This window comes from Lathyrus oleraceus, chromosome 1 (genome assembly GCF_024323335.1).
Source record: "Lathyrus oleraceus cultivar Zhongwan6 chromosome 1, CAAS_Psat_ZW6_1.0, whole genome shotgun sequence".
Classification (NCBI taxonomy): domain Eukaryota; kingdom Viridiplantae; phylum Streptophyta; class Magnoliopsida; order Fabales; family Fabaceae; genus Lathyrus; species Lathyrus oleraceus.
The window spans coordinates 72,197,301-72,211,600 of record NC_066579.1 but is presented as its reverse complement, the minus strand read 5'-3'; positions in this window follow the sequence as shown (position 1 = coordinate 72,211,600).

Below are 14,300 nucleotides of genomic sequence, written 5' to 3'. Positions count from 1 at the left end.
ATAACTTTTTTTTTTCATATCAGTTGTTAGAAATTATTCTTTCTTTTATTTTTCATTTGTATTTTAATTTATTTGTACATTGGTTTGTATTGAAAGAATTTTCTTTACGTGAACAAGAGAATGAGTTAGGGCATGAATTCAAAGGCTGAAAAATAAGAGACCATGAGGATGCACGAGAGTATATATATATATATATATATATATATATATATATATATATATATTTGACATTATTGTATAAAAATAGTATATTATCATAAAAAACAATAAATATATAAAAAAATATGATATTATCATTGTTTATGTCATAAATATCAACAACAAAAATTACGTATAAAATAATTTAAGTTAAATAAGTACATTTTATTGTCTTCATCAATTATCAACAATTTTAATTTTTTTTAAATGTCTTGAAACTACAATACGTAATTGATAGAAGATAGGAGAAAGTGTTGGAAAAACTCCAATCTTGAAGTTAATCGAATCAATCTTGATGAAGAAGATTCAATCTTTCTGATTGATCATGTCTCATGTTCTTCACCCTATGAAACAACCACTCCTTGGTTGCAAGATGGTTATATGCTACACAGAAATTGAAAGAAGAAAATAATGTAATTGAAAATGAGAGAAAAGATAAATTCTAGAGGAAGAATATGAATGTATTATTGTGTAAACTGCACTTTAAGTGTTTAAAACAATGTGTGTTAATCACAACTGTGATTTCTGAAACTACACAATGCTTACTTATTACAAATGAAATAAAGTTCCTCTCTATTTATAGATGAGATTACTTGCACTCCAAATAATCACAAAAATAACTAACTCAACTAAAACTAAGCTAAGTTAACTATTTCGACTCTGTCGACTCCTTCAACAGACTATATTTGACTTTTAGTCAAATATAGAATATATATAGACTTTTTTCGATACAAACTAATTTCGACACACGTCGAATACAAACATATTATTTTAACTTCGATACAAGGAATTACATATTTAATACACCACCTAATTCATTATGTCTAATCTTTCTACATTCATCATTGTTCTTAATCTCTTAAACAATTAGACTGACACAACCTTCGTTATTATATCTACAATCCGATTCTTTAATCTGCAATGCTCTAGGCTCAACTTTCCATTTGCTACCTGCTCTCTCAAGTAATGGAGCCTCATTTCGATGTGTTTGATTCTTCCATGTGCTATCAGATTCTTTGTCAGGTTGATAGTTGACATGTTGTCGATCTTCATGGTTATTACTCCATGATTCTTCCATGTAATTTCTCTGACTGGACTCGTTATCCATGTTGCTTGGCATTAACATAGCGAAGCTGATATATATTCAACCTCACATGATGATAAAGCTACCACTGGTTCCTTTCTCAAACTCCATAATGGCGCACCACCTAACATGAACACATATCTTGCTGTTGATATTCTATCTTCAGCGTCACCACACCAACTAGAGTCAGTGTAGCCCATAAGCTTGCATTCTTTTCCTTCATCGACTGAAGGAAACAGAATACCATAGTCGAGTGTCCCTTTGAGATACCTTAGTATCCACTCGGTGTCTGCAAGATAAGATACCTTTGACTTTTGCATGAATCTGTTGACCATGCCTACACAATAAGCTAAGTATGGCCTTGTGTGGCAGAGGTATCAAAGTGATCCAATGAGTTTTTCGTATTGCGTTTGATCGACATCATCTTCATTTAAATCTTTCGAACAGTTGCAATTTGGGCTCAGCTAAAGTCAAAGTTGGGTTGCAATCTTGCATCTCAAATCTAGAGTATTTCGCCTATATATCTTCTTTAGTGCATCATCCAACCTCTACAACTCTTATAGAATTTGATACCAAGGAAATATGAGACATTTCCCAAGTCTGAAATTTCAAACTCCTTAATTAAGTCATGTTTGAAGTCTTCGATCTCCTCTTTACAACTGCATGTTATCAACAACTCGTCAACATTGAGACATAGTATAAGCAACTCACTCCTACTTCTCCTAACATACACACCATGCTCTGTCGAACACTTATAAAACTCTTTGCCTCTTAGAAAGCAATTTATTTTCTTGTTCCAAGCTCTTGAAGCTTGTTTCAGTCCATACATGGATGTATGCAACATGTATACTTTCCTTTCTTGATACTGTTTCACAAACCCAACTGGTTGTGTCACATACACCTATTTATCTAGAGGGTCATTTAGGAATTCACATTTCACGTCCATCTGACATGACGACCAATTATGTATATTGGTTAGACCAACAGCCAACCTGATTATTCTGATTCTAGTTAATGGTGCAAAAACTTCATCATAGTCGATTCCTTCTTTTTGAAGAAACCCTCTTGCTACAAGTCTTGCCTTGTGTCGAACTACTTCACGTTTTGGATTCAGCTAGACTTTGTATACCTGTCATACCCTGAGTTTTTTCACCTGCATCAGCATAACATAAATCGATCCATTTTGTTGTGCATTATTATTAGTTAAAAAGCATTCATCAAAGTTCAGATAAAAAGTCAGGAGCTCTGGCATTTTATCTGGTCTTGATGACATTCATTCAGTCGTTTGTTGATTAAGAAGTCAAAAACTTGATTTCTCAATCTCGTTGCATCGCTTATATTTTTATTGCATCGTGTTTCAGAGGTTCGGAGGGTGACAATAAAGAGTATTGTCGTCATCTGAATCCTTGTAGGGTTTTAATTATGATGGAGAATCCAAAGTAAATGGTCCAAGGGTGATTCAGTTGCCTCAGATTGTCTGTTCACGGTTATTCAGTCAGCAATTCAGTTCATTTACAAGACGTTTGCATTTTCTACTTGTCACATCATGCACTTTGGTTCGCATAATACTTAAAATATTGTTCGGAGTAATTTTTCGGATCTACAGACAGACATGTCAAATCATTTCTCAATTTTTCATCTAAATTAGCGGGCAAAAAATCAAAATTGAGCTTTCAGACGCCAGTTTTATTAATCTACGACTCGCGTGCTCGTTTTAGTTTTTCGACTACTTTTTTGGTCTCATTCTGATCAACCCGAGCCTTTTAACCGGTTGATTTTTATTTCAAAATTTGTATGATTCCAAGAAGTTTATTTCGCAATGATCATTTTGACGCATTCCAATTTATTTTTTCGAGCATTTTCGCGCCCGATTTTTTTGTTCATTTTTCATCTGTTTTTATTTATTTATTTGTTTTATCAAATTAATCATAAAAATATTTTATAATTAATTAATTAATTAAATTTATTTATTTTTGGATCATTAAATACATTTATATTTGTTTGTGTTAAATTTCAAAGTTTGTTTTAATTATTAAATGTATGTATATATATTATGTTTGTTGCTTTTGAAAATTTTAAATAAATATCTTCAGCCACCACCTAAGAACCTACAAGTGGCACATGAAGAAGGGAAGATGTTAGACTGAAAATAAATAAATAAAATAATCAAAAGCGAACTTGTAGATATTTTTTTTCATCTTATCATTTTTGATATCTTTCTCTGAATACTACATATTTATTTTATTTCCCATATATTTCTTCTCACCTCACTCTTTGTTAAAAAAAAAAAACTCTTCCAATATCACTTTGCCCTCTCTCTCATTATTATTTATGTTTTCTTGATTCACTACACCACTTCAACTCAATCTTCTCCTTCACTTCATCGTCACTTCCAACCATCTCAACTTCACTCATCCAACTTTCCATCATCATAAAACACAACTTTTTATACTCAATCATTTCATCTCATAACACCATAACAATCTTCATGTTCTCTTTGCATACACTCATTATCTCTTACATAAAACCATCTTACTCACCCTCCTTTCATAAAAACTAAATACACTAAACCTGCTACTTCATTTTATTTCTTCCACACTAAACACTTCCCTTCACTTATCAACTTGTCACTCTTTTTATTCTTTATAACAACAACAACTTCAATATACTTTTTCACTCTTCTTTCCATTAAACACACTTACACCAAAAAACACCACACAAACCAACACCATAAAACTCTTTCTATCACAAACTTTTCATATCTCATATAAGCTCCTCACTATATTCACTTCAAAAATATGCTACCTTCATACAAATCTTCCATTAAATCTAATCTCACAACCACCACCAAACTTCAACAATAATAAAAAAGGAGAAGAAAGTGAAATAGAAACAAAGAGAGAAAGCTGAGTGTCGAAGCATAAAGAGAAGGAGATTTCACAGTCATATAAGCGACAATTTATTGCGCATCTTTTTAAAGTTATCATACTAAATTATAATATTAATGTAAACTATTTATATGATGAAACAAAATTTATAATCGGCTCTTAATTATATTAATGTCAAAGTCAAAATAAACTGTCTTGCTTGCAAACACAACAAAATATTTCTAATTCGATTTCGGTCAGAACTTCTGATCAAATTTTGAAAATATTGAAAAAAGTTTTGAAGAACACTTTCGACATACCTCTAAGTCAACTGTCAATGCTTTGTTTTAAAGAAGATGTAGTAGCTAAAATATTTCATAACAGAAATATGTTGATGGTTTTGATAGCTGCAAAAATTTCATTCATGAAAGAATAATCTTGAACAAAGGAAAATATTCTCTAACAATTGTTGCATTACATGGAAGTTAAATGTTCTTTGAAATGTTTTGGACAACTGGTCTCTTATACTTATTGGTAACATTTTTTTCATTTTTTTTCATTTTCATCCACTGAGAATCTTATGAGGGTTTTAGTAGTAGGGTTGTGGACTCTATCTCCGGGTATTCTTTGTATAATCATGTGGACACCAGACTTTAATTCATATTTGATAAAAAATATGGACTTACAGTGTTGGATTAGAGTATATGGTCATCGTATTGAATATTGAACACCACAAATTCTTTTTACAATTGCAAGAGGTATTGGTATTCCTCTATCTTTAGATGAAGCAACTAGTAATGTTTTTTGTGGATATTATGCTACATTTTTGTGGGTCTTGATTTATTAGAATCAGGGATGATCCAATCAATTTGGAGACCTATTCTAATTTAAAAAATGAGTCTAATTTTAAAAATACAACTTTAATAATTAAAATTACTCATCAAAAATACAATTATATATTAATAAAATAAAGCACATAGCAAACAAAAGAACGAGGGAGAAGAGTGTGTCATTTCATTTTTTAGCGATAATCCAAGATTTGTGTTTTTTGATGTTTTTTGTTTTTTTTATTTATATTTTTCAGTCCAATAACATAAAATAAATTGAGGCCCCCAAGATTTGAGACCAAGTGCTGTAGAGTTTCATGCACATGTAAAGGGCCAGGCCAATTTAGAATTCTTTCCCAATTTTCTTCTTGTTGAAAGAGAATGTTTTGCTTTTAATGTTGATGTTGAGAATGAAAAACTCAATTCCCTATGTTCTGTTCTAATAAAATCTAATCATCAGGTAAATAATGTTACTAAAATAATAGTAATTGATACACAAGATACAATCATTATGGAAAAGGATTTGCTAATGGACGAGACTATACAATTTTTTTAGATGATATCAAGGGATCTGCTAAACATATACATGCTTCTTTATTAGATTTAAGTCAAAATATTGAGAAAAACAAATATCCCGAGATGAAAGAGCAAGAATAAATACCCCAAGAAAGTGATATTCATAATTCTTGAATGGTTAGCTAAGAATCAAGAAATGAAACAAACATAGGAACACCAAGGTTGTACATTTTCGAATGACTCCTAAATTTATTCATGATATGAAAATTTTGAAGAATTTGATGGGTAAAATTGCTACAAACACTAAGCATACTTAGGGGTGTTCAAAATCAAATCAACCCAATAGAAAACCTCAAATCAAACCAAACCGAAACCGCAAAAAATCGCATTTGGTTCAGATGCGTTTGGGTCATTTTTTAACAAAACCGCACGGTTTGGTTTGGTTTGCAGTTTGTATTTTGCAAACCGCACTAAACCAAACCAAACCGCATTATGATACAACTCAAACTTCACTTATCTCACATTCAATCCAAAACTCAAATCTAGTATGCCTTAACCTTACAATTATAAATGATTTTCTCTTACTCACACTTAGTGTTTCAATTTCAACCTTCTTAAATCTCTCCTAGTAGTATCACACATTCTTCTCGTCTTCTTTCTTTTTCTACTATAATATGTCTTCTCTTATATTATTTCTTTTTCATCTTTTATATTATTGTTTTCTCTTCCAATTATATTTTTATCACACCTTTCTTCTCAATCTCGCATCTCTTATGTTCTTTTTTCCATCTTCTCTAATCTCTCATCTCATATATTCTTTTTAAGTTTTATTATAATATATTTGATATTGTTGAAATACAAAAGACTAAGAGACATTTGAATAAACCATGTGTTTTGAAAAGCACTACGGAGACTTTATTATATAGAGAGATTATAACTAATTACATGATATAGTCGATGTGGGACTATTCGATATACAAATATTCTTAATACTATATTGAAAAATATCAACACCCCCCTCAAGCTTGAGTATATAAGTCAAATGTACCAAGCTTATTACATATATAATTAGTTCTGGGACTTCGCAGAGATTTTGTAAACACGTCTACCAATTGATCATTAGAGTTGACAGAGTTTGTGACGATGCACCACGCTTATTTTTTATGCTACTATTTTATATATGTTTTTTATTCCACTTTTTTCTAATCTAATTTTTTGTATATCGAATGAGAAGTTTTTCTCTAAATATGATGAGTTTTGATGTTATTTAATAATGTATGAATGACTAAACACAAAGTTATGTTGTTCTCTAGAGGTGTATGTATGGCTAAATAAAAATATTATAAAAAACTGAATCAACAGAACCAATCCAAACCGCATTGGTTTGATTTGGTTTTATTTATAAAATCCAACCAAACCAAATCAAACCACATGTTTTTTTCTCTTGCGATTCAGATGATTTTAATCGTCAAAACCGCACCGTAAACACCCCTAAACATACTACTCACTCCAATAAAAAAGAAAATTATTTTATATAAGTGATCTTTAAGAAAAAAAAACATATCAAAGGAATTTGAGTTACATAACATACATAACACCCACCACGCCAAAGAGTAATACGTTTATATAATTTGTTGAATTCTCTATTTAATAACTTTTTTTTCTTTTTTTTCTTTTCTTTTTACATTCTGGGTAAGGTTTATCCCCTCCCAATTTTGTATCATTTTTTGTTTTATAATATTTTTTTTAAAAAAAAAATAATATATAATTAAATAAACTTAAATAAGATAATTAAATAGACCTTATATTTAGGGATGGCAAAAATAGTGTACTCGTGGATTCATCACGGATACAAATTGGATAGCTTAATGGATATTCACAGGTATAATAAATAGATATTTAGTTATCTGTTTTCTTACGATCACGAATACCGATTTGATAGTATCCATACATACGGGTATCGATATCCGTTAATAATTATCATAATTACTTAAATATTATTTTTTTAATCTAAAATTATTATTATTATTATTATTATTATTATTTTGTCAAATATGAAACTATTATTAGTATTGTTATTATAATTATTATTTTATTGAATCTAATATAATTATTTGATAAGAAGCAAAATAAAATGAATGTGATTTATTTTTGTTATTATATTATATATTAAATTTGAAACTACTATTTTGTCTTTAAAAGTAATAAAAAAAAAATAGTTAATTATATATATATTTTTAAAAACATTGAAATAATAGGATACATGGATATCCGTTAATACTTGTGGGTATCTCAAAATCCACGGATACCTGCATGGATATGAGACAAATATGATTATCATATTTACTAAACGAGGCGAGTAGCGGGCGATTAGTACTCATTCCCATGGGTATCCACTATCATCCCTACTTATATATAAGTAAAATGATTGAAATTATGTTGATCGTTTTTAATAACTTTTTCATTAAAATTCAAAAGAGTTAAATATGTCTGGCGTTAAATATTCCATAATTTAATTTTAGTCTCTATAAAAAAATTATTTGAATAATGGTCCTCCTAAAGCTTTTCGCCCACAATTTTAATGTCGTCAACTTCATCTAATGAATGCTGACGTGGAGATACATATCGCATATTTTCTAGAAAATGGCTAAATAAGTAGTGATCATGTTGAACTTTTTTGGATAATTAGGTGACGCATTGTATTTATTTATTATTAATAAAATACTATACTTTCTCATTTAATTTAAACAAACATTGTTTGGCAAAATACCATTTCTTCTTCGTCTATTTTTCTTAACATATTTCTTTTTCATCTCATTCTAACTTGCACACAGAAGAGCATCTAAGTTCCTCACCCAACATATCGAATCAAACCGATTTCCATGTCATCATCCAAATCAAGGCGTACGAAACTCATTTCCATGTCTTCCACATCTGTGAAAAGTCAACTAGATGGAATGTGTGGTGTGAAGCTCATATGGTGTCCTACTATTGCAAGAATATTCAAAATAAAGGAAGACTCTTCTAGAGATGTCCATTTTGAAAGAGTGATGATACATGTGATATATTCATATAGGATGAAGACTTGGAAGAAGCATAATATGTTAATGGTGTTGGAAATATAGATGAGAACAATTTGAAAGAGTTGGAAGTTGTGAAAGTGTTATCGGATATGTATGAAGCTTCAAAGAAGAAGAATAATAAACTCTAGAAGAAATTGAATTTAGAGGATTATATTCGGAATGTCAAGTTGTTGTGTTTTGTGGTTTCTCTATTGATTAACGTCTACCTTATAATTAAGTTTAATTGTTGAAGGAGATTCATGTTAGTATTTTCTAATGTTATTGATTAATTATTGTATAATGCAACCATCTAAATGCAATGACTGTTTTTAATGGACGGTTGGTGTTTGTGATAGATTAATCATATAATGTTGAGTAAATTTAGCCTTAATGTGGTTTAATTTTTAGAGTAATTATGAAAAAATGGCTTTTCAATTTGGCATAATTTTGCAAAATTTTGGCGTGTTTTGGTTTGCTTATGATGACATAATATGTGGTACAATTTAGACAGAGTATGGTATGAACTTAGGTAGTAATTTCAATTACTTTGTCAACTTCCAATACATTATCAGATCGTCATGATTCTAATATGTTTTGACAATAATGTATACCATATTTTTTTAATCCAAACTAAATACAAAATGATGTTGTACAAGTGACTTAAAGCACAAGATGGTGAAAGGAGGTGAATTGTGGTATTTGAAATTCATGATTAATTTTATCCTTTCTCGATTAAGATCGTTTTAGTAATTTTTAGGTGAGTAATAACAGCGGAAATAAAATGTTAAAAAGTAAATTTGCATAAAATAAAAGGAAAAGGTTAGAGAGATTGAACTAGAGAGTTATACAAGTTTGGTCGAACGTTGTCCTAGTCTTTCCCCCAAGACGTATTCTTGAGGGTTTCAATATAAACTTTGAGCTTTTGAAGGTTATATCCATGAACCTTAATACAATCTAGTCTTGAGATTTTAACATGGTTATCCCCAACCACATCATAACTTTAAACACACGCTAAACTATCAAACCGTTTTAGAGATTTATGGTTTATCTCAATAAACAACACAAAGATTTTCTGGAAAAGCTTAATAAACCAAGAACATAGATTTTATAACATGTTAATCTAAAGAACCAAACTCAATCTCTTATAGGTATCGCACCCTTAAGAATATAAACGACCAACACAACCATTTACAAAAATATGTTCCTCGTAAGTAGAGCCTCACTTAGTAGCACTAAGGAAATTTGAAGTGAATAAGAATATTTTCTAAAGAGAAGGAGAGAGATAAATTCCAAAGAAATATGAAAACATTGGAAAATGGTATGGTTTGAAGTGAGGGTGCGCCTCTCTTATATAGTTGTTGGAAAAATCAAGAAAGGAAATAATCCATAGGCCGAATTAAATATCTAATTGATTAGTAAAATGTTCCAACCGATGAGACATCATAAATATAATCGTCTGGAATTCCCAAATAGGAAGGTTAATATATGGAGCCATTACAAGTCACTAATGTGATGTCCTTATCGATTTTGTAATCGATTGACACTCTTCTAATCGATTGACAAAGTGCTCCAATTGATTTGCTGGTAGGAAAAGTTTTTCCAATCAATAGGCACTTCTTTCCAATCGATTATATACTTTAAAATAGTTTGGACATCTTTTTAAATACTTGTTTTTTGCTAGAAAATAATTTTGAGTGATGTTTTAAATGTCTTTGTCTTTGCGTGTGTGTGTGTGTGAAAGAGAGAGAGAGAGAGAGAGAGAGAGAGAGAGAGAGAGAGAGAGAGAGAGAGAGAGAGAAAGACGCCTTAGTACTCTTAAGCCACTGCCTTACGTTTATAGCTATTGGTTCACTCAAACAGACAAACATACATGACCTTGTTATCTTTCACATCTTTCTCCAAAGAAGCTTTAAGACTTTTGCTAGATGGTATCTTATTGCACAAGCACTTGATCTTGAGTCCTCTACTAATGATCATAAGATGCTTTGGTTATCATCAAGTTTTGAAATCTATTGCCACACGTTTTCATCATTAAAACTTTAGATATTGATCTTTATTGCCTACAAATACATAGATCCATATTCTCCCCTTTTTTGATTATGCAAATGCATCTCTTATGGGAGGTGGTAAAAGAAATAACAACATATATATATTTGAAGTGATTAAACTCCCCATGAGTTAGAGAGTATACCCTACTCCCTCTGAGAGTATACTTATCACCCTTTGTAGAAATCAAAAAGGTGAAACAGACAAAAAAACAAATATAAACACATAGATTCACATATATTAGTGCATGCATGATTGGTTTAAAACTCCTAGTTTAGTTATTATGAAAAAGAACTTGCTTTTAGGGGAAAAGGCTTAGTCAAAATATCTGCAAGTTGATTATGAGTCTATAAATTCAAGCATACATTCCCCTCTTTCAATGTGATCTTGATTAAAGTCATTAATGAGTTGTGTAAGCTCTTGATCTTGAAGTATGTTATGTGTGTGTGTATGAGGGAGAGAGAGAGAGAGAGAGAGAGAGAGAGAGAGAGAGTTACCTTAGTACTCTTAAGCCATTGTCTAACTTTTACAACTCTCGGTTCACTCAGACTGACTGACAAACATGACATGGAAAGCTTTCACATCTTTCTCTAAAGAAGCTTCAATAATTTTGCTATATATTATCTTATTGCATAAGCACTTGATATTGAGTCCTCTGCTGATGAGTCATAAGATATTTTTCGTTCTCATCAGGTTTTAAAAGTTATTGTCATGCGTTTTCATCATAAAAACTTCAGATGTTGATCTTCATTGCCTACAAATACATAAATCCACATTCCCTCCATTTTTTATGATGACAATGCATCTCTCAGTAGAGGTGGTAAAAGAAATAACAACACATATATGTTTGGAGTGATTAAACTCCCAATGAGCTAGAGAGTATACCCTACTCCCCTTGACAATATACTTCTCACCCTTTGTCTAAATCAAAAAGGTGAAACAGATAAAAAGCAAATATAAACACATAGATTCACATATATTAGTTCATGCATGATTGGTTTAAAACTCCTAGTTTAGTTCTTATGTAAAAGAAGTTGATTTTAGTTAGAGGCTTATTCAGAATTTTTGCAAGTTGATTATATGAATCTATAAGTTCAAGCATACATTCCCCTTTTTCAATGTGATCTCGAATAAAGTGGTGTATCGGGTTTTAGTGAGGTTTATGGCACTAGTGTAATGGCATTTTATTGGTACAACTCTGAGTATGACATCTTAATCACTATGTTGTTATTTCATCCAAATGATTTGAGTGCAACAGCTTCCCGCAACAACATATTATGCCTCATTTGTGGATAACACTACACTAGTTTGTTTCTTGCTATGCCATGAGACAAAAGAATTTCCAAGAAAGTGACATGTATCGCATGTACTTTTCCTATCCAGTCTACACTCAAAAAAATTGGAGTTAGAGTACCCATCTAAGTCAAAGTCCCCTCCTTTGGGGTACCATAAACCCATTTGTTGTGTTCCAATGAGATATCTAATAATGTGCTTGGCAACGATGAGATGTTATTCTTTTGGGGATGCTTGAAAGAGAGCATACATAAATACAACAAACATTATTTCATGACGGGATGCAGTTAGATAAAGGAGAGAGCCAATAATACCTTTATAATTTCTTTCATCAACTGGTTTTCCATCTTCACGTTTGTCTAAAGAGCATGATGTTGACATTAGGGTTGCTAATATTTTCGAGTTTTCCATATCAAATCTCTTTAGTAGCTCTTTTCAATATTTAGCTTGATTTATAAATGTTCCTCATTTTGTTTGATGGATTTGAAGTCCTAGAAAATATTTTAGCTCTCCTATCATGGACATTTAGAATCCATTCTGCATTATTTCAAAAAATTCATTGCACAAGGATTCGTTAGTAGCACCAAAGATAATAGCATCAACATAGATTTGAACCATTAAAATACCAAGATCAGTTTTCTTCATGAAAAGGGTTTTATCAACTTGTCATTTCTATAAGTTTTTTTCAAGCAAGAATTTACTTCACTGGTCATACCATGCTCTAAGAGCTTATTCCATACCATATAGTGCCTTCTTAAGCTTAAAGACATGATCTGGAAAAGTAGGATTGATAAAACCTGAAGGTTGATCAACAAATACCTCTTCCTAGATGTAACGATTAAAAAATGTGTTTTTTATATCCATTTTAAATAGTTTGAAGTTCATTATACATGAAAAGGCTAATAACATCCTTATGGCTTCTAATCTATCTACATGATCATAGGTTTCAACGAAATCTATTCCCTCATGTTTATTGTATCATGTCGCAACGAGTCTGACTTTATTTCTTAAAACATTTTCAACTTCATCCAGCTTGTTATGAAATACCCATCATGTTCTAATAACTAGATTATTTGTAGCTTTGGGAATGAGTTACCAAATGTTGTTTAGTTCAAATTGATTTAAATCTTCTTGCATAGCAAGGTACCAATGTTTGTCGACTATGGATTCTTCGATTCTCTTTGATTCAACTTTTGAAACAAAAGCAACAAAGTTACATACCTTGTTAAGTGATCATCTAGTGGTGACTCCTTTGGTTATGTGCCCAATAACATTATGTATTGGATGATCTTTTGTTAGTATCCATTCCTTTGGGAGATCTGGATTTTCCTTTGGAGTGTCTGAGGTTTGATCTTGAACTGATTATTCTTCTATCACTTTATTTTCATTTTGCTCTTGGTTCAGTTCTTGATCATCTTCCAGACTTGTTTTTTCCATTATACATACACAATCAACAACTTTTACCTCTACAATTTTAGGGTTAGATTCGTCAAAGCTAACATGAATTGATTCTTCAGATGTTTTGGTTTTTATATTATATACTCGAAAAGCTTTGCACGAAGCAGAATATCCTATGGATACGCCTTCATCAGCTCTTGTGTCAAATTTTCCAGAATTGTTTGTATCAAAACATGATTCATAACATTTACATCATCACCCCAGAGGTATTTAGGAAGAGTAGTCTCATTAAGCATCGTCCTTGCAAGATCGACTAGAGATATTTTTTTCTTATCTACTACCCCATTTGCTAGGGAGTTCATGCAGTGGAAAAGGTGTTCCAAATACCATTCTCGTTGTAAAAGAATTCGAAGTCCTCATTTTGTAAGTCTCTGCCATAATCACTTCTTATGAATGCGATGATTACTTCTTTTTCATTCTGCATATTCTTGGCTAGTTTTTGAAAGGCAACAAACGTGTCTCTTTTCTGAGATAAGAATTTTGTCCAGGTATATCAAGATTAGTCATCCATGATGACAATAGAGTAGACGTTTCCGCCTAAAATTATGTTTCTATATGGGCCAAAAAGGTCCACATGAAGCAGATGTAAGGGCGATCAATAGAAACTATATTTTTAGATTTAAAGGACGCCCTTACTTGCTTCCCTTTTTGACATCCATCACATACTATGTTCTTTTCAAAATGCATGTTTGACAGTCTATCTACAAGATCTTTTCAGACCAACTTATTCAAGTGGTCCATGTGGATGTGTGTTATTCTCATATGTCATAGCCAAGATTCATCTTTGTTACTTAGGAGACATACATCATTTGAAGGAATTTTGTTTAAAATAAATGTGTAGGTGTTTCCACTTCTTGAGCTAGTAAATAGAGTTTCATTTTATTTTGATTGTATGACCCTGTAACCAGAAGAATCAAATTTTATATTGTTACCTTTGTCACACAATTGG